Below are 21,431 nucleotides of genomic sequence, written 5' to 3'. Positions count from 1 at the left end.
TCTGAAATATATCTCTATATATCTAGAAAATCTAAGTAACATGACTACAAACTTGACTATTATTTATGATTATCCATCAACAACCTATATTTCCTAATTATACATTACATTTTAAAAATGAACTACACAATCACAATAATCAAGATCAGAAATACATACACATATAACAAAATTGACCTTAAAATCCATAGCAATGCAGATTATTCATACCTATATCATTTCCCCCTTTAAATGTAAAAGAACATTTATAAACAATATTTTGGGAACATGGGCGTAGTTTTTTCTCTCCAAACTGCTTCCTGCTGAATGGGGGCACTGTTAATCAGATTATTTAGGATGTAACCTGTGTGCCAGGTTTATCTCAGTTTGCAGTTGAGTGAAGTAATTTTTTGAGGGTGTTCACAGCATCTTTTCTGGAGGTCGTGGTCTATCATACCATATCAGAATAGAATCAATCCACAGGGTCTGGTCCTCTGTGAAAACAAAAGAAGACCCTCTCCAAAGCATCATATCCTTAGACCCAAATTTTGAAATCATAATATCCTTATATCCATTCTGGTTTAGCTTGGCAGCCAATGTAATGAAATGTCTCTCTGTACTTAGCTCCTTCACAGTCAAAAATTTTAAAGAAAACACAATGTACATAATCCAGACTCTCGGTGAATTTTCCATTTTTACATGGCTTATTTTTCTTTATTTCTTTTAATCTCTTAACTATCTGTACTCTGTCTCTTTAAAGACTTTACCCTTTTTTTTAAGACATTAGCTTTATTCTCTATATTCTTTTTCTTCTCTCTCCCAAGCCTACGTACATTCATCCAACAGTGTCTGAATCTGTTTTATCGTTAATCTGTAAATTTTTTTTTCCTATCCAGGAGCACTTTGTTTTGCGCCTTTAAATCACTAAGCACTTAAGAATCTAAGCTGTGACAATTCCTAGGTCAAAAACAGGTACTGCCTGCTTGCCCTGCCCAGTCCAACATGGCGGAGCCACTCGTGCCTCTGATCCTTGCACATTGCACCAGTAGCGTGGTGGAGCTCCTTGTGCCTCTGAGCCATAGCACACAATGACTTCTTTTTAGGCACATAGCAAGTCAAGTTGCCATCAAACAAATCGTAGCACTTTACTCCAAATGCTTTGTTCAAAAGCTCTGTCTCCCTCAGGAGCCAGACAGAGATCACAATGGCGGCACAGCCCAGAAAGCTGGCATTTTTTAAACAGCCAGTTTTTTCCTGCTGCTGAGTCAGGAAAATTTCAAAATGGAGGACATACCATTTTGTGCTAGCTCTGGGGCCGCCAGGTAGGAGCAGCACTCAGCACTTTAATTCTGAGACTGAGTGTGCAGCACAGAAATTCTTTTCATCCAAGTTACAGCCAAATCTGACATGCAGAGCACTGCACAGTCTGAAAACACCTCTCTGTATGGCACCAGGAATCCGCCATGCTCTTCCACCTGCCTAAGCCTGATTCTGACTTCTGCCCAGGTGCAGACAGGGAGCACTGAGCCATTGGCATGGTCTCCTAACACTCTCCTTCTGATCCCAAGCGGGAACACAAACATCCAGTCCCATAAAAGCCATTGGAATGCTTTAAAGCCAGAGTTCACGCCGGCAGCACAGTCCCAGGAAGCCGTGCTTTAAAATGATGCAGCGTTTTTTTTCTGCTGCTGTTGCCAAATCTGGAATTCTCTCTACAGAATGCCACCAACAAACAGCAAAAATCTGTGTTAAATTCTCTCTCCCTTGTTTTTAAGCCTTCTCAGGTTTTTAAGTGGATTTAGTCTATCACATTGAGCGCCACTCTGCTGAAATATGAGCGGCGGGCTGTGTCCCGCCACCCGGCTAGCTTTACTCGAAATAATTACATGAAAACTGTATTCATTTAAGCACTGCTTGGCCCATTAGTTTCAACCTCTTATTGGCTAGCTCTTACATATTAATCTAACCCATTTCTAATAATCTGTATAGCCCCATGAGCTGGTTTACCAGGGAAGATCTTAACCTGCATATGCCTGGAGTGGGAGAATCATGGCGACTCCTGACTCAGCTTCTTGCTCCCAGCCTCCTGTTCTGTTTACTCCTCCCACCTATGTTTTAACCTATGAGGCCAAGCAGTTTCTTTATTACTTAACCAATGTTCTTCCTCCATCAGGGTAGTAGGGAAGAACAAGCAGCCTTCATTCTACATTGCCTGATTAGGCCAATCTCACACAGAAGAATGTGTGTGTGTGTATGTAAATTTGTAGAAGGATCAGCGGGCTCCATTTTTGCCACCTGGCTCCCGGCCACCTGGCTAGCTTATGCCCCGAAATAACAACACACAAATTGTATTCATTTAAACACTGTCTGGCTCATTAGCTCTAGCCTCTAACTGGCTTACTCTCACATCATGATTAACCCATTTCTATTAATGTGTGTAACACCATGAGGTGGTGGCTTACCCGGAAGATTCTAGCCTACATCCATCTTGGATCCAAGCTTCATCATGTCTGCTTGAATCTGCTGCTTTCTCCCAGCATTCTGTTCTGTTTACTCCACCTATCTCACCTGCTGTCCTATCAAAGGGCCAAGGCAGTTTATTAACCAATGAAAGTAACACATAGACAGAAGACCCTCTCACATCATAAATTATATGAAAGTTAGCTGATTTAGGACCTTAATTATACCTGAAAAATCCTTTTATCTGTAGTGTAATATTAGACAATTATACACTTGGATGAATGAAATTCTAACACATTTAGTAAGCATACCCATACTTAAGGATAAGTTATTATGTGAGACTTGTATACCATGAGGATGGCTTAGAATTGTAGTTCTATAATTTAATATATAAATTACATAAGTATAAAATATATTTTAAATATCTATATATTTTATTATGAGCTACCAGCAAATAAAACTTCAGTCTTTCTATAGAATCAACTTTTTTATCAATATATATTCTAAGGGAGGATATTTTTATGATTTTTAAGTAAATCATGCCCAAAAATAAAACAAATAACTTTGGCATTAATTTCTTAAACAAGTTACAATGGGAACACACACATGTTTATTGTAAAGCAAAAAGTATGAAAGGAAGGAAGGAAAAGAAAGAAAGAAAAGAAAATTAAAGGAAGCAATTGAATGAAAGAAGGTAGGAAGGAAAAGAAAGAAAGAGGGAGAGGACACAGCTCAGTGTGTAGGCCACTTGTCTAGCATTTGCAAGCCCTTGTATTTACACTCTTCATCACAAGAATAAGCAAACAACAAAGTCAAATGATACAGAAGATATTAACTACACAATAGTAAATAAAATTGAGCCCCTTTCTAGTAACTTTCTCTCTAGAAATGTATTTTTTCAGACTTTTTAAAAAATTAGGCACACATTGGCATGAATTCTCCATATTTTGCCATTTATTTTTACAGCATAGTTTATGCATGTGTGTATGTGCACATATGTGTGTGTGTCCAAGAAAGACTTATAAAACTATGAATGTCAAGACTGAAGGATAGTTCTAAAGGAAGAAGTCTTTTACAGAGAATAAATGCTCAGCTATGAGTCCTTATCTTATCTCTTTAATGAATTGTTGTTTGTACTAACCCTGGTTTTAGCCTCCATAGAACTAAGGAGAGCACATCTCTAAACTCACCTGAATATTTAATCTTTGTTTTACGTCAGGAACTATTTTCAGACCATAATCACAGTTCTGGTGCTTTAAAGCACTGAGACATTTTGATAACAAAATGATTTAACTTTGTTCTTTTGAGGGAGACTGACTGCTTGCTTGAAATAATCAAACAACAACAGAATTGGCTCTTTCTAATCCAAGCTTTCTCCTTGGATTAAGGAGGACAAGGAAGAAATGTTCAAGGATACAAAAAAAATATTACATTTCTTCAAAGTCTTCTGTATGTTGTCATTGAAATGCTTTTGGCCCCTTAGTTCCTATAACTGGTTGTAGCAACGAAGCATACTAAAATTTAAGAAACCCGAGCCAATGTGTTTTAACAAAACTCAACCTTTTACTAATATAAATGAATGTTGATTATTAGCTTCTTACCTTTTTTGTCATTATTAAGGGGGTATTTGGAGATATTTTGTTCATTTTCAAGAATTACTTTATGAGTTAAATATTTACTTTGCAAATTTTAATTTTTAGTAATAGTAGTTAAACTGTATAAAACAATACTTATAAAAATATTTTTAAAGGAAAATACTGTGTTTAAAAATCAAGATGTGATACAAAATAACCTAATAATCTGACATCCCCATGTATAAAATAATACTTCCAGAACAAATGAGTAGTTCTTTGCATGTATGACCTTATTTTGTTAACTATGTATTTTGTTACAGACTTATGCATAATCAAATCCCGGATACAAATTATAAATTATTTAAATGTAAACAGAGACTGCTCATTCATTTCCTGGCCAATCAGACGTGAATAATTACACAGAAACTATATTGATTACAACAATGTTTGGCCAATGACTCATGCATATTTCTAGCTTGCTCTTACATTTTAAATTAACCCATTTCTATTAACCTATGTATGACCATAAGGGTGTAGCCTACCTGTAACTTTCAGGCATTCTGGTGTCTTTCTCCTTTGGCAGCTACATGGAGTCTCTTTGACTCCACCTACTCTCTCTCTATATATAAAATGGTCTGATTTCCTGCCTGGTGTTACTCTGCTAATCCATTGTCTGAAACTGCTTTATTCTTTAACCAATAAAAGCAACACATATACAGAAGGGCATCTCATATCTTCTCCCCTTTTCTGTCTATGAAAAAAAGGAAGGTTTTAATTTTAACATAGTAAAATTACATATACAAAACAGTTATAAAGTAAGAATTATAGTTACATTTGGTAAATTAAGGAAAATACTCTATCATCTATCCTATCTTTGTAAGTCTAAAGTTTTTTATCTAATTTATCCTTTACCATGACCAAGGAAAACTATAACTAAAACTATCTGCTTTTTAATCTTAAAAGACCACAGAAGGATATAATATTACCTAAGTAAATAGGAATTGCATTGTAAGCAACTCCCAAAACTTTAAAATTGACAGAAACATTTTACTTCCTGGACAATCACCCAAATTTTTTTTGTAACAATGGGTCACCCATCTTCAGCCTACAGGCCCACAGTACCAGGAGAGACTTTTCCATGAAACAGGAATTTTGAAGATCTGTTCTACCTTGTACTGGCAAAGTTTGTCAGTTTCTTTCTTCTGTGTCCTTCAGAATGACTAGCAGGTTTTTTTTTTCTGTGAAGCAGGAACACTGAAGGACCATCCAGTCTTTTAGAATGTTCAGTAGTCACTTTTCTGTGGGCCCTGCATGTCCAGTCTATACAGTATACCGTAAGAAGTCCAGGCAGGAGCAGTTTCTTGTCCAAATGGCTAGCCTTATCACATTGAAGGTAAATACCTCAACAAATTTCCTCAACACCCATCAACTTCTCAGAAGTAATTGGTGCTGCCAGAAGTAGACCTGTCTCATTGTCGACAAAAGTCTAAGTTTTTAAAACCTTTTAAAAGGCATATTCTGTAGGCCTTTGTAGTTTTGAAGATTATCTCACTAACTGAAACATATCTCTGATATCTAGAAAACCTAACATGACTAAAAGTTTGACTGTTATAAATTATTACCTAAGCCGGGCGGTGGTGGTGCCCCCCTTTAATCCCAGCACTTGGGAGGCAGAGGCAGGCAGATCTCTGTGAGTTCGAGACCAGACTGGTCTACAAGAGCTAGTTCCAGGACCAGGCTCCAAAACCACAGAAAAACCCTGTCTCTAAACACAAAAAAAATAAAAAATAAAAAAATAAAAAAATTATTACCTATTAATATGTAATTTTTAGTTATACATTACAGTTTTAAATGAGCTATATGAACATACCTTAAACAAGAGTCAAAATAGACATAGAAAAAAAATATATCAATAAATTTGTAACAATAAGCCATAGTTCATACCAATGTAAAGTATTCATTTCTATATCATATTCCCCCTTTAAAATAAACCAAACATTTACAATCATTTTGATAATTTGGACATAGTTTTTTTTTCTACAAACTGCTTCCTGCTGTTTGTTGGCCAAAATATTTTTAGGGTTCACAGAAACCTTTCAGGGGATCTTGTTCCATAAACCATCTTAATCTGGAAGGAATTCACAGGTTCTAATCATCTGTGGAAACAAAAGCAGAAACTCTTTTTAAAAGTAACATATTCTTAGACTCAAATTTTGAAGTCAAGACACCTTTAAAATATATATTTTGGTTTAGCTTAGCAGCCCCAAAGTCAGATATCTCTCTGCAGTCCAGAAAGTAAAAAAAAAAAAATGCAATAGCATACATAATCTAGACTTTATGTATATATTTCATCTTTATATGACTGTTTTTTAACTCTATTACCTTTTAATATTAATTTTATTATTTTTATTCCTTCAATTTATGACTGTCGGTGCTATTATCTATAGTCTCTTTCCTCTCTCTTTCAAGCCTATGTACATTTTTTTATAAACACAGTGTAACCCATTCAGAGGTTTTATTTGCCTGTATATGTCCTTATTGTGTATCTATTTTTCTGTATCGATTTTTCTGGGATAGTTCAGGAGCCATGTATGTGATAAGTCTAACTTCCAGTATATTTTCCCACTCAGGATTGGATCATATGGTCTTGTCTCCATATCAGGGTAGACAGACGGTAAAAGAGTAATTCTGTGTGATCTTTATAAAACCTAAACCTCTGTGTTAAACACATAGTATTTGTCTCTGCTGTAATAACAGAGTGTTTGTATCTTTGATGTAGAAGAGATATTTTGCATTTTACATTTTATATTATAAAATGGAAGCAGAGGCACAGTAGTGCAGAAAGCATTGTGTAAAACAGTAAGATACCAGGAAAATAGCCTAATCTTCATTATCTATATAATACTTTGGGTTGGTTCAAATACTTTCTGGTTTTATATAGTTTTATCCACTGTCTAGTGCTTGAGAGTACTTTGTGTTCTTCTACAGCAATGGTTCTCAACCTTCCTAAAGTTGCAACCTTTTAATACAGTTAATACAGTTCCTCTTGCTGTGGTAAACCCCAACTATAACATTATTTTCATTGCTACTTTCATAACTGTAATTTTACTACTGTTATGTATCACAATACAAATATCTATTTGTGACCCTCCATAAGGGTCACAATCTATATAATAAGAACCACTGTTCTAGAATACCTGAGTTTGGTTCTGGAAAATCATATCAGTAAACCCAGCTCCAGGGAATCTGGCATCCTCTTCATGCCAACATGGCATACATTCACACACATACACACACACACACACACATAATTAAAAATAAACCTTTAAAATTTTGCAAATGCTAAGGTTATCATAGCTTTAATTTTCAAGTCTTTGGCTGGTCAGGTATCATTTTATTTTATGATACTGAGTTTTAATATTACATCCTTCTGGAGTCTTTGATGGAGTTGAAGAATAGATATTTATAGTTTTTCTTAGTTATGATAAAATATAAAGTAGATATAAATATTGTAACTGTAATTCTTGCTTGATATCTGTTTTGTTTTATGTAATTTTACTATGTTAAAGTTAAAGTTTTCCATTTTTATTTAAACGGAAATGGGGAGGTGATGTGGGATTCCCCTCTGTATGCTCTGAATACCATTGGTTAGTAATGAAACTGTCTTAGGCTTACACAGGACAGAATATAGGTAGGTGGAGAAAACTAAACTGAATGCTTGGAGAAAGAAGGCAGAATCAGAGAGAAGCCGTGTAGCCCTACCAGAGACAGACACTAGATGCAACTTTATCTGGTAATCCACAGCCACGTGGTGATATACAGATAAGATATAAGAGCTATCCAATGAGAAGCTAGAGCTAGTAGGTCAAGCAGTGATTTAATTAATACAGTTTCTGTGTGATTATTTCGTGTCTGCATGACCAGGAACAAATGAATGGCCTTCATACTATAAGGGCCCAATCTTGACTTGCCCTGTAGTCACACTGATGAATATCTTAAATATCACCATAGAACCTTCATCCAGAAACTGATGGAAACAGAGGCAGAGACCCACATTGAGCACTGGACTGACCTCTCAAAGTCCAGTTGAAGAGTGGAAGGAATAAAAATATGAGTAAAGGAGTCAAGACCATGATGGGGACACCCACTGAAATAGTCTACCTGAGCTAATGGGAGCTCACCAATGCCAGCAGGACTTAAAGGAACAAGCATAGGACCAAACTAGTCCCTCTGAATGTGATGTGGGAGTGTCATATATCAATCTGTTGATTTCATTGGTTAAGTAATAAAGAAACTGCTTGGCCTCATAGCTTAGAACATAGGTGGGTGGAGTAAACAGAACAGAATGCTGGGAGGATGAGGAAGTGAGCTCAGAGGCCATGCTCCCCTCTCCCTGGAAGACACGATGAAACTCTGACCCAGGATGGACGTAGGCTAGAATCTTCCCAGTAAGTGCACCTTGGGGTGCTACACACATTATTAGAAATGGGATAGTCCAGCTGTGAGAGTTAGCCAAGAAGAGGCTAGATATAATGGGCCAAGCAGTTTTTAAAAGAATACAGTTTGTGTGTTGTTATTTCAGGTAAAGCTAGCCGGTGACAGGAGCTGGGTGGCAGAATGCAACCCGCAGCTCTCTCAACATGAATGTATTATCAGTTGCATGTCTGGGGTAGACTGAGGGGCCACTGGCAGTGGCAGGATTTATTCCTACTGCATGTACTGGATTTTTGGGAATTTATTCTCTTTGGATGATACCTTACTCAGCCTATATACAGTAGGGAGGGCCTTGGATCTTCCCCCAAAGCAATGTGCCTTACCCTCTCTGAGGATTGGATAGGGGTGGGGTGGGAGGGTATGTAGAGGGAATGGAAGGAGGGGAGGGATTGAGAACTTGGATTGGTATATAAAATGAAAAGAAATAGTTTGTTTTCTTTTTAAAAAAATAAAAACAAAAATTACAAATTCTGCATCATTCCTTTTTATCTTGATAAGGGACAAAACTTTCTTCGTGGGCATATTGAAAGGATTATTGTAGCGCTGTACCTATATTCCATTAACCCACACCAGTTTCCACATACTGAGTTGACAATTTCCTGTATTTGCCATGTCTTTTCAAAACTCTTCTGGTGGCCTTATGTCTACATGTTGTCAGGTAGTAATTGCTCTATCTAAATTAATAGAATAAAGTATATGCATGTCATTCTGTATTAAAGGATTCATTGCCACTCTGACATCACATAACAATAATAATGGAAACTATACCTAACAGATATTAAATTATGTTTCTGCCCTGTCTCGAAAAACCAGAAAAAATTATATTCCTGTGAATTGTTGTCTCTATGATATTTTCTTAAATCACATGTACAAGTTCATTTAGTTCCCAAATAAGAGTATAAGAGTGTACTTGCCTGTCTGTCTGTCTGCTTGTCTGCCTGTCTCTGTCTCTATCTCTGTCTCTGTCTCTCTTTCTCTCTCTGTGTGTGTATTTCACACACATATACCTTTCCCCCCTCAGAAACCTTCCATAGAGAGAGATGCATGTATTTTCCCGGGAAGGGAAAGTAGAAAAGTTCTCCTGTGTAAAGTGCAGGCAGGGGTTGGGGAGATAGGGGGATGGGACCTAGAGAGAGCAGGTTAGGTAGGCTGGATGCAGGAGGCAGATTGGAGGCAGGATGGAGGGGAGAGTAACAAAAGAGATGTGTTGATGAGTGGTACATTTTGGGGTTATGGAGAAACCTGGCACCAGGGAAACCCACAGGAGCCCACAAGGGTGATCTCAACTTAGACTCATTTATTGTTAGCAGATTGGTGACTTCCTGAATTACCATCAGAGATATTTTATCCAATAAGTGGTGGAAGCAGAGGCAGAGATCCACAGATAAGCATTGTGCTGAGCTTAGAGAGCCTTGTGAAAGAAAGGGAGGAGAGATTGTACCAACCAGAAAAGTCATGATGGGGTAACACATAGTGACAGCTGATCTGAGCTCAGGAGCTCATGTACACTGGACCAATAGTCAGGGAACCTGAATGGAACTGACCAAGGCCCTCTGCATGTGTGTGACAATTCTGTAGCTTGTTCTCTTGTGAAGGCTTCTAACAGTGGGAACAGGACCTCTCCCTGACACTTAGCTGGCTTTTGGTAACCTGTTCCTCACGCTGGTCCCACTTCAACCTAAGGGGAGGAGCTCGGTCCTGCACCAACTTGATGTGCCATGCTTTATGCAAGCCCATTAGAGGCCTGCCCCTTGCAAACCCATTGTGCATGCATGATCATTACGGGTCCTGACTCCTACAGGAGTGGATGGGGAGAAGCTAGATGGGAAAGGGGAGGGGGGCAAGATGGGAGGAGAAGAGGAAGGGAAAACTGATTGGAATGTAAAATAAATTGAAAAAAAATGTTATTTAAATTAAAAAATGAAAAAAGAAACCTCCCAAAAATATCTCTATAAACTTCAGTGGCCAGAACTATATCAGTTATCTATGTCTAAATTGCCTCCTCCAAAAGGAATGAGATCCACATTTTTTCTTGCTTAGGAATCAAATAGATGAACCATATACATTGGGAAAGACCATTACACACAGAGGCTGTAGAATGAAGCCTAATTCTCCTGACAAGGAAGAAGGCAGAGGTATGATCATTGGGTCAAAGTAAAGAGTGTGTATCAAAGTAGTCAAGTTGAAAAAAAGAATCAAATTAGGGATAATTTGGAGACACTGTAGAAACACTGAATATCAAAGTGGAGAGCAAATTTATTACTTGTATCACCTAGTTTAAGAAACATAAAATTAAAAAACTTACTTAAAATTTCTGGCCATCTCTAATCAATTTCTTTGTAATGATTTGATGGAGAACTTCAGAAAAACTACGGAGCATTTGGCATTTCTTATTTGAATATGACAACTCAGCAATGAGAAATTTTAATTCAAGCAACCAGACTAGTCATTCTGTGCTCACCACACACACATATAATTTCATCTGTTTTTTTCCTCTCATCATCCAAATCCAATAAAGCATGAAGAAACACATCAGTGACCCCTCAAAATTTGAAAAGTCCTTTTACTTTCTGTATAAGAAAAGCAGAGCCTTGTGCCTGCAGACATTATATCGACATGGATGATCATTTAAACCCTGTTTTACCCAGGTTTTAGATGTAATCTTTTTTCTTCTCTCTTGTTTATACCCTTCAGTTAATACTACATTAATTCCATCCAATATTTGCAGTTAACTGTGATTACAACAGATTTGCACACTTGTGGGGGTATCTGTAAAAAATAGCAGTCTTATAATAGCTTTTCCCTTCATTTAGGATGCATGAATTTTGTTTATAAAACTTACTGTAGTTGAAATTTTGCTTTATAAAACTATTATCAAGCTGTTCTTTCTGCTTCTAATTGTTAAATTTTTCTTAACCTGCTCTGAACTTCACTTCTTATATGTCATGGTGACTCCATAGAGACACCCTGCATTTTCATTTAATTTCCCTGACCTGTCAGTATTGCCTTATTCTCTTCTACACATCTATCTTCCTTGCTCAAGGGTGACTCATAAAGTACAATAATGTACTTCTGCCTAGGTAAATGATAATTGAAAAGATCCACTTGTGCCAAAATACTGCAAAACCTTGTAGTTTGTACCTTGCTTTTTTATTTTTATTACAACAATGTTCAGTAATTTAATTTTGGAATAGCCTTACCAGTTATTTTTCCAGGAAGAGATGAAAGCAATCTCATTATTTTCTAAGCAGACTTGCTTTTGCCTCAGAAAGTTATATACAGGCTAATCTTTTTTTATCAGACTTACCTCTTACTAACCTCTGACTTTTATAAAAATTTACCTTAAACATAAAAATGAGCCAATGGGTACGAAGTATACTTTTGAATAAGAAAGCTGTAGACTTTTTCAACTGACTGTTCTAGTAAGAGAGTTATAGTGATTGAAATTGCTCATTTTGAAAGCATCATCTTGTAAAGCATTGCTTAATCATTGCTGGAAATGGTATCTCTCCCCTTAGCTTAGTGTATTGCTCATAGGGCACCTAGTTATTTGTATGAAAGAATTAATGAAAAAACAGGGAATCATTGTCAAGTGACCTAAACTTGCAACTTGTGTGCAATTCAACATTTTGCTTGTGTGCTAAGTTACAGGGAAACTTACTCACAGGAAGTCTACACACTCACATGCTTGTGCACACACACACACACACATACACAACCCACAGGAAGCCCACACATATGCACCTACATATGAGTGTGTACATGTGTGCATGCAATCCAGAAGCTATTTTATATGAATGCATTTTATAAATAACCACAGACTCTTCTTGCCTTTCCATTTTAACCTCCACACTCTTTTGCAGTCTCTGGAGAAGTGTGCACTCCTTTGAGGAATGTCAAGAGAAAGGAGAGAATATTATTAGCATCACTCATTTGTCTAAGTTGTCAATGTGTGTAAGTGTCTTTACATGGAAGTTCTGACTACTGAATTCCATTGGTACACACACACACATACAGTGGGAAAGGAATTCATGTGCTGTGTTTCACATACATTTCCATAAATAACATTTTCTTCACAAAAGAAACAAAAAGTTTACTCTACCACATTCATCTTCAGAAAAAAGAATATTGCATGAGAAATTTTTTTGTATGTGCTATTTAAAATCAGTTTTGACTAAGAATATTTTCATCTTTTTTTATTATTGCATGCTTAAAACACACAATACTGGAAGAGAATAATGTTTTTCTATTATTGAGATAATAATTAGGTTTCACATCTCTTTTGATGTTTTGACTCATCTTTATTATGTGTCTCAAGTTTCCCTAGCTGGCCTCCAACTCACCATATAGCTCAGGATGACTTTGGACTTCTGAAACTGTTACCTCTACCTTTCCAGTACTAAAACTACAGGTGTGTGCTACCATGCCCTTTATACAATGCTGGGTATCCAATTCAGGGCCTTATGGATGCTAAACAAGCCTTCTAATTGAGCTACATATCCAGTCATGATCTTCAAATATATACACATTGTCTCTTAATGCTTCATGAAATAATTTAGAGTTACCTCAAATCTTGGGCTGATGAAATGGCTCAAGGGTAGAGGCATTTGCAGGAAGGCCTATTGACCCAACTTCAATCTCTATATCCCACAAGGAGATAGAGAATCAACTTCTTAGGGATATTCTCTAACGTCCACATGTGAACAGTGACATGGGTGTGACTGCACTCACCCACACAGACACATACACACATAAGCACATGCACATACACCACACACACAATATATTGCTTTCTTAGGCCCTAATATTTGTGTGCAGAACCATTCCCCCACCACAAGGTACTGTACCTGGCTTATGTGGTGTGGAGTTCTTGAGACTATGAGGAACTGAAATCTGTACACCAGCAATTTGAGAAGAATGAAAGATAATAATGCAAAGTAGTAGACTTTCTCAGCTATTCAAAGTATTTCTATATTATATCTATGATAATTATTACTCCATAGTCTTCTTATTTTCTCTTGAGTTATTTATTTGGAGGCTCTTTGTTGTAAGAGGCTTTCTTTTTGATGTTTTGGCTATTTTATATTCTTTCTTTTGATATTTGGGCTAGGGGTTTTCAATGTTGTTTCATTAGTCAATTTTATTTCATCTGCATTCTACTATCATAAGTATCTTTGAAATCACTGATGTATTATTTGTTCCCTTTCTGGTCTCTCTAGCAACATCATAGCTCTCATTCTACCCCAAAACAAATTCAATAATTATGAGAGAACTCAGTGAGGAAGACAAATAGATTTGTGTGTTCAATTTACCTTGTAAAACTGAGAATCTTTCTTCCTATTAGTGTGGTTGTACTTTGTGATTTGCCTATTAGACAGAATGATGCCAACTTTGTTAAATATTCTAGTTTAAAAAGCTTTCTATGCACATAACAATGATGTACAAACCGATCTGATTGTATAACAAACTGAGCTTATGACTTGTTTTTCCTAATTGTCCAATCATATTAATGTGTATCAAACCATTTGTAGTTTTAGTGTTTTTAAAATTATTTCTATTATTGTATATGAAAGGTACAAAATAATGAATTTTGTTATAGCATAATTTTACACGTATATAAGTACTTTGACCATTTTCCCCATTATAGTTTTTAATTCACAATTTTCTCCTGTTTATTCCTTTCTTTTCCCAGGTAATTTTCCTTCTACTTTATATTCCTTTATAGTTCTTTGATTTAATATATACTATTCATATGAATTAAACACGTACTATGTGTCATGATTCAAACATGTACTATGTGTCCTGATTCTGATTTTGATTAGGATTATGCTCCCTAATTTTATTTTCATGCAAATACAAAATTAGTTTTCTTATTTTGAGCCTTTTGCAATTTTTCTCTTAGGTTTTTATTTCTACATTTTTTTCTAGAGGTTTTGCTGTTTCTGGTAAGTTTTATGTTCTATTTTTCTCACCATGTATCTTTATTTCCATTATGATTTCTTCATTAATCTGTTACATTAGCAAAGGTTTCTTGTTATATTTATATATATTTGCGAGTTTTTACATTTTATTTCAATTGTTGAGTATTAGTGCTATACCATTGTGGTTGCAAAAGATACATGTATAATGTCAATTTTCTTAAATTTACCAAGACTTGTATTTGTTCAGAACATTATATACCCCGTTTACTATTTCTTATGCACCTAAGAAAAGGGTATCTTTTTTTCTCTATGGATACATTCTTCTGTATGTTTCTGTTATGTTTACTTTGTCTTTGCTATTGCTCAAGTGTAGAAGGAGCTGTGAGCTGCGTTTCTGACACCCGGCTCCCAGCCACTGGCTAGCTTTACCTGAAATAACAAGACACAAAACTGTATTCTTTTAAACACTGCTTGGCCCATTAGCTCTAGCCTCTTACTGGCTAATTCTCACATCTAGGTTAACCCATTTCTCTTAATGTGTGTAGCACCAGTCTTACCGGGAAAGACTCAGCATGTCTGACCTGTCATCACGTCTGCCCTGGAGGGCAGAAGCATGGCATCTGGTGTCTGCCTCACTTCGTCTTCCTCCCAGCATTCTGTTCTGTTTACTCCACCTACCTAATTTTCTAACCTATCAGGCCAAGCAGTTTCTTTATTAATTAACCAATGAAATCAACAGATTGCTATATGACACTCCCATATCACTCAAGTCTACCTTTCTTTTTACTGATTTACTATCTGACTATGCTACCTAAAATTAAAAGTCTTATATTGGTATTCTCTGTTAATATGTATCATTATTTTCAGTTAATTCTACTAATATTTGCTCAGTAAGTTAAATGACTAAATGTTATATGAATATGTATTCAAAATTGTTATATCTTGTCAATTGATTTACATCTTTTTGACAGATTTTTACTTAAAAATTATACTCGCTAATGTAAGTTGTCTTAGTTAGGGTTGCCATTGCTGTGATAAAACACTTTGACCAAAACCAACTTGGGTTAGGAAAGGGTTTATTTAAGGTTACAGTTATTTCCATATCACAGTCAGACCAAAAAAAAAGGCAGAGAGGGAATTCAAGGAAGGAACCTGTAACTAGAAACTGTAGCAAAGGCCATGGAAGAATGCTGCTAACTGGATTGCTTCTTATGGCCTACTCAGCTGGCTTTTTTTACAACTCAGTGTTGACTGAAGTTTCTGTCCTGCCTGGTCCCGCAATTATTCAGTCCCAAATAAGCATACAGAGACCTACATTAATTATAAACTGACTGGTCTATTAGCTCAGGCTTCTTATAAACTCTTATACCTTATATTAGCCCATAATTCTTATTTGTATTAGCCAGTCACATCTTACTTGCTCTGTGTCTGGCTTCCTCTGTGTCTGGTTCATAACTGCAGACTGACTCTTTCCTCCTTCCAGAATTCTCTTGTTATCATTACCCCACCTTTACTTGTTTCATAGTCACCCCCACTTATCCTTCCTGCCTGGCTACTGGCCAATCAGCATTTTATTAAACAAGTACAAGAAACAAATCTTTTCAGGGTAAAACCATTGTCCCAAAGCAATTTCCCCTTTTTCTTTTTTTTAAACAAGAACTCTGAATCTAATATCTTTTGTTTAGATTTCTTCCTGACTTTTATCTATATAATTTGTAAAAAACACTCTAAACAAAGAAAAACACCCATAATCCATATTTTGGGAATGTGGGAGTAGTTTTCTAGGCTACTTCCTGCTGATTGGAGGCACTGATAATCTCATGGGGACCTAAAGAAAATTTCGAATTATGATCAAGTTTTGACTGGAGTATCCTGTGAGGCTTGATCATCTCAGGCAGCAGACTTAAATATTTCTAGATGTAGAACTCAGACATCTGGGCCATCCGCTCTTATTGGAGATTTTTGGGGGGCCTTTCTTGATAAAACCTGATTTTTCTTAACCCAGAATGAATCCACAGCTTCTCATTTCCTGTGGAAACAAAAGCAAAACCTCTTCTCCAAAGTAAAATACCTTTTGACTTAAATTTTGAAGTCAAGGCATTTCAAAATAAATGTTAGATTAATCCAGCAGCATTTATAATCAAATATCTTTTAGCAGCTGCTGTTCCCTTCTCAGCAGTCATACAATTCAAAGACAACACAATAAGATACAGTATCCAGATTCTCTGTGTAATTTTCATCTTTGTGTGGCTTTATTTTAAACTCTATTTCTTTTATTTCTAATTTTTGGCTTTTTGAGACAGTGTTTCTCTGTGTATCTTTGGCTGTCCTGAAACTCATTCTGTAGACCAAACTATTCTTGAACTCACAGAGATCTGCCGGCCTCTGCCTCCCAAGTGCTGGGATTTAAGGTGTGTGCCATCACACCTTCAACTTACAGAAGTCTGCCTGCCTCTGCATCTCAAATGTTGGGATTAAAGGTGTGTGCCACCATTTCTTTAATTGAGAGAAATCTGCTCCCTCTGCCTCCCAAGTGTCAGGATTAAAGGTGTGTGCCACCATATCTAACTACTCTTTCTTTCTTATTTTAAGCACTTCATTATTTTTCTCTTTTTCTCCCAAACCTACATATATTTTTAAATACACTGTAAACTATTTAGAGGTTTTCCTCATCTGAATCTATCTTTACTGTATATCTTTCTTTTTCTGACCACACAAGTCTTTAATTTGCTAAGCAATATGACTAGGATTAAAGCTGTGTCTTTGACGGCTGGATCCAACCCATTTCTTAGTTTTCTGAGAGCCTAGCTTCATGGCAGAGGTACTGGCTGGAGCCATGTTTACTGCCACAAGTCTATAGAGTTTCAAGGTTCCTGACTGTTAGGAATATTTCTTAATGTGAGCTGCCTGCGGACACAAAAATTCCCAATCAAGCCAAATCAAAACAGGTCAAATTAAGAAATATCCAGGTTTAATTGGAGATCTGAGCTTTTGGGTGGCCCCAAGGGGGAAACCAGGAAGCCACGGAAAGGTGAACCCCTGGGAGGAAGAAAGGGAGACCATGTGTTCCTCTTTCGGGAGATCACTTATGTACCCTAGGGAGTGGCCTGCTGAGATTTGGAGTCCAGGCCAGGCCTGGATGCTGGGATAGATGCGAGGGCAGGGGCCTAAGCTCCCAACTTGACACTGACACTACCAAGAAGCATGCTGTCAGCAATTCATGAACACCATTTAAGTGTTTGGTGGCAGGGCCTCTTAAAAGTGCTGAAAGGTTTTGTAGCTTAAGCTGAGTCAGTAAGCCTCTCTTAAATGATATGCACTTGTCTTTAGCAAACAGAGCCCTGTTGAAAAAATGCTACAAAGAAGCCATGCTTAACTCTACTCATTTTTGTCTAGAGTTATTTCCCAAACTCTCTCAGGTTGTAAGTGGATTTAGCTGTCCACGTTTGTGCCATTTGTTGACGGAGGTTTCTGTCCTGCCCAGTTCGGCAATTGTTCAGTCCCAAACAAACACACAGAGGCCTATGTTGGACTCTAGCGTCCAAACACCGAGAAGGAGTCGCCCCCAGAGACCATCTCACACACCACAGCCAATGCAAAAGCATGAGGATTTTATTAATTCTGTCATGACAGGGTCCCCCAGCATTTGGGAAGCCGAGGGACCTCGAATAGCGGGTACAGTCTAGTTTTAAAGGGGCCACAGAAGCAAGGGGGGTTGTTCTTTGACTATTCTGATTGGCTTATTTGAAAGGGCTATTACCAATAATTGACTGGAGAGCTGTTGCCAGATCAGATGAGGTAAGAGGTCATTTTGACCCCATTTCCCAGGGGACTGAACTAAAACATACATATATGGGTAATTGTTCAGGAACTGAGTATGTGTGAGTGTAGCTGTTAGGTCCTTGGTTCCCAGGGGAGAAGGGGAAGCACTATCGCACAGAGGCTGAGAGAGTTCAGAATTGTCAAAAATGGCTTCAGGATTGTCTTAAAGTCTTACAGCCTACATTAATTATAAACTGATTGGCCTATTAGCTCAGGCTTCTTATTAACTATTATAACTTATGTTAGCCCATAATTCTTGTTTGTGTTAGCCATGTGGCTTGGTACTTTTTTGACGAGGCAGTCATATCTTGCTTCCTCTGTGGCTGAGTAATGACTGCAGACTGACTCTTTCCTCCTCCCAGAATTCTCTTGTTCTCATTACCCTGCCTCTACTTCTTGCCTGGTCAACCTGGTTATACTTCTTGCCTGGCGACTGGCCAATCAACATTTTATTAAACAAGTACAAGAAACAAATCTTTATAGGGTAAAACCATTGTCCCACAGTAACTCAGGATTAACTTCTCAGAGGCAGTACTATCCCTAGTGATCTGGGTATTCACACACCAATCATTAGTCAAGAAAATGATTGCCCACAAGTAATAAAATAAAAAAAAATACAATTGAGGGAGCTCACTTGCAGTTTCAGAGGTTCAGTCCATTTTTATCATAATGAAGAACATGGTGGCATGCAAGCAGATGTGGTGCTGGAGATGAAAGTGCTACATATTGCAGCTAACAGGAAGTCAACTGAATAAACAAAATGAAGGAAACATGAAAAAAAGAATCTTCAAATCTAATCTACTTCCACAGTGACATAATTCCTCAAACAAGTCCACACATCCTAATAGTGCCAATTCCTTTGGGGAACATTTTCTTTCAAATCACCACAATGCCTCATCTGCATATTAATAGAACAGAAGATTAGTAATTTGGACTCTGGTTTCAAATCTTTAAAAAAACATTTGTTGTTGCTCTTTATAATTACATATATAACTATAGTGAAATATGGCCATATCTACCCCCTCTTTTTCTCAACACACTCTGTCATCTAACTCTTCCTAATTTCATCTTTTTGGTGTGATTATCCACTAAGTTCACTTAGTGTTGCCCATATTTGCATGATGAGGGGCAATCCACAAGCTTGGGAATCCTAGTAGTGGCCACACTTTCCAAAACCAAAATGATTCTACCTACACTGAAACTGTAACTACCAACAACTCTCCAGGAAGAGGGGTCATGTAGAGATCATCAACTACACAAATACTGGGATTTTGGCTAGCTTTATCTTGTGCAGATAACTCCAGATACTGTGCATTCATAAATATGATAACCATGTCATATCCAGAAAACAGTATTCTATAGCATTCTTCCCCATTCTCTGGCTATCTAATGCCAAATGGTCTGCCATGAAATCACATATACAAGTAGCATTATACAGATTGAGAAGGTTATATTAGGAATGTGTGTATACATATATACATGTAACAACAATTAATAAAAAAGAACAGGCTAGAAAATGGGGAAGAGTGCTACAATTCATGTGCTATTCCCTGGGTAAGACTATTTTCCTACTTTCAGCATTGCTAAGTTTCTTATAGTTCTTTGTGTAGAGTTGAAGCCTAATGAACTTTATCAATACACAATAGCATGTCTATTGGTATGTTGCTTGTTTGGCTCATTGAAAACTGCAAGTAATATAAAATGGTTTTAAAATGAGGTAAGATATGTATTGTTTTGTTGAATGGGTATATGGTTTAAGTTATAATCAATGGATAAATTCTAGAAATATTTTGTATAGTGACTATATTTAATACTCAGAAGTTTAAGAGGATAAGCTAATATATATGAAGCTCAATATAAAAATCAATAGAAATAAATAAAGTTTAGAAGGTTTTAAAATGTGTAAATATTACATCATTGGACTCTTGATAATTGTTTTCATTCTTCAAGAACTGATCAGTGACATTTACACTAACTAGAAATAGGTTTTAGGCTTGTGAGAAAACCAGCTTATCTCAGTAAAATGAGTCTAAAATTATAGTTATGGAGCCACAAACAAGAAAAGGGAAGTGAGTTGAAAGAGAAATTTCCGGAGACATATCACATAAAATTTATAAAACAAGATGTAATGGGGAAACTGTAGATTCACAGGAAAATATATCCTCAGAGAGGAAGGGCAAATGAGATCACATTTAGAGTTAGAGCAAGTAAGTAAATGGTAAGAAGAGCTATATAAGTCATCAGATGATTCATTTGTTGGTTTTTGATGGAGAGCTCCCTCCTGTAATCTCAGCATTATGGAGGCTAAGGCAGGAGGGATTTTGTTGAACTCCTGACAGTGGGAGTGGGGCTATGTCTGACTCTTGTCTGCTCTTAGGACTACTTTTCTCTTACTGGATTCCCTTTCTCAGTCTTGATGTAAGGTTTGTGCCTAGTCTTATTTTTTCCTCTTGTGCCATGTATGGTTGATGCCCCTGGGAGGACTCCTCTTTTCTGGAAGAGAGAATAGGTGGGAGGGGAAATTGTATTATTGAATACTAAACTTTTTACAATGAATGTGATGAAAGTGAATATGATCAAGAATTTTCCTATCTCAAGGATGTAATTCAATCTAGAAAATAATAACATTTTTAGGTTCTATGGTATTAATAAAGCAGAATCACATCATATATAGCAATTAAATGTCATATACAAAAGTACTGTTATATAACATCTTCATTCTACCAAAATTAAAACAATCAGAACTAGGAATATGATTTCTTTGCTTGAATGTCAGTACTCAAGTCAAATCTGAAATGATTGAAAAACAGAGCTTTGCCTGTTCCAAACCTGTTCTTTTTGAGATTTTAGAAAAATATACCATCATTTATCTAAATGCCCAAGCTAAAAGACCCTGGTAATTTCTTGATATCTCCTTTACCCTCAACCACTTCTGTTAAATCTGTCACTGTTTAAAAATTCTCCTTTCCTTTAATGCCAATATCTTCTAATTTCTTTCAATACCTTCCCTGGAGTCTTATGATTTTCTATTGCTGTAAAAAGACACCATAACCACAGTAACTCTTATAAAGAAAACATTTAATCGAGGGGGCTCACTTACAGTTTAAGAGGTTCAGTCCATCATCATCATGATGTGGATCATGGTGCTGGAGTATCTGAAAGTCCTACATCTTTTTTTTTT

The sequence above is a fragment of the Microtus ochrogaster genome, unplaced genomic scaffold (assembly GCF_000317375.1).
Source record: "Microtus ochrogaster isolate Prairie Vole_2 unplaced genomic scaffold, MicOch1.0 UNK59, whole genome shotgun sequence".
NCBI lineage: Eukaryota > Metazoa > Chordata > Mammalia > Rodentia > Cricetidae > Microtus > Microtus ochrogaster.
Note: the sequence above shows the minus strand (reverse complement) of the source record.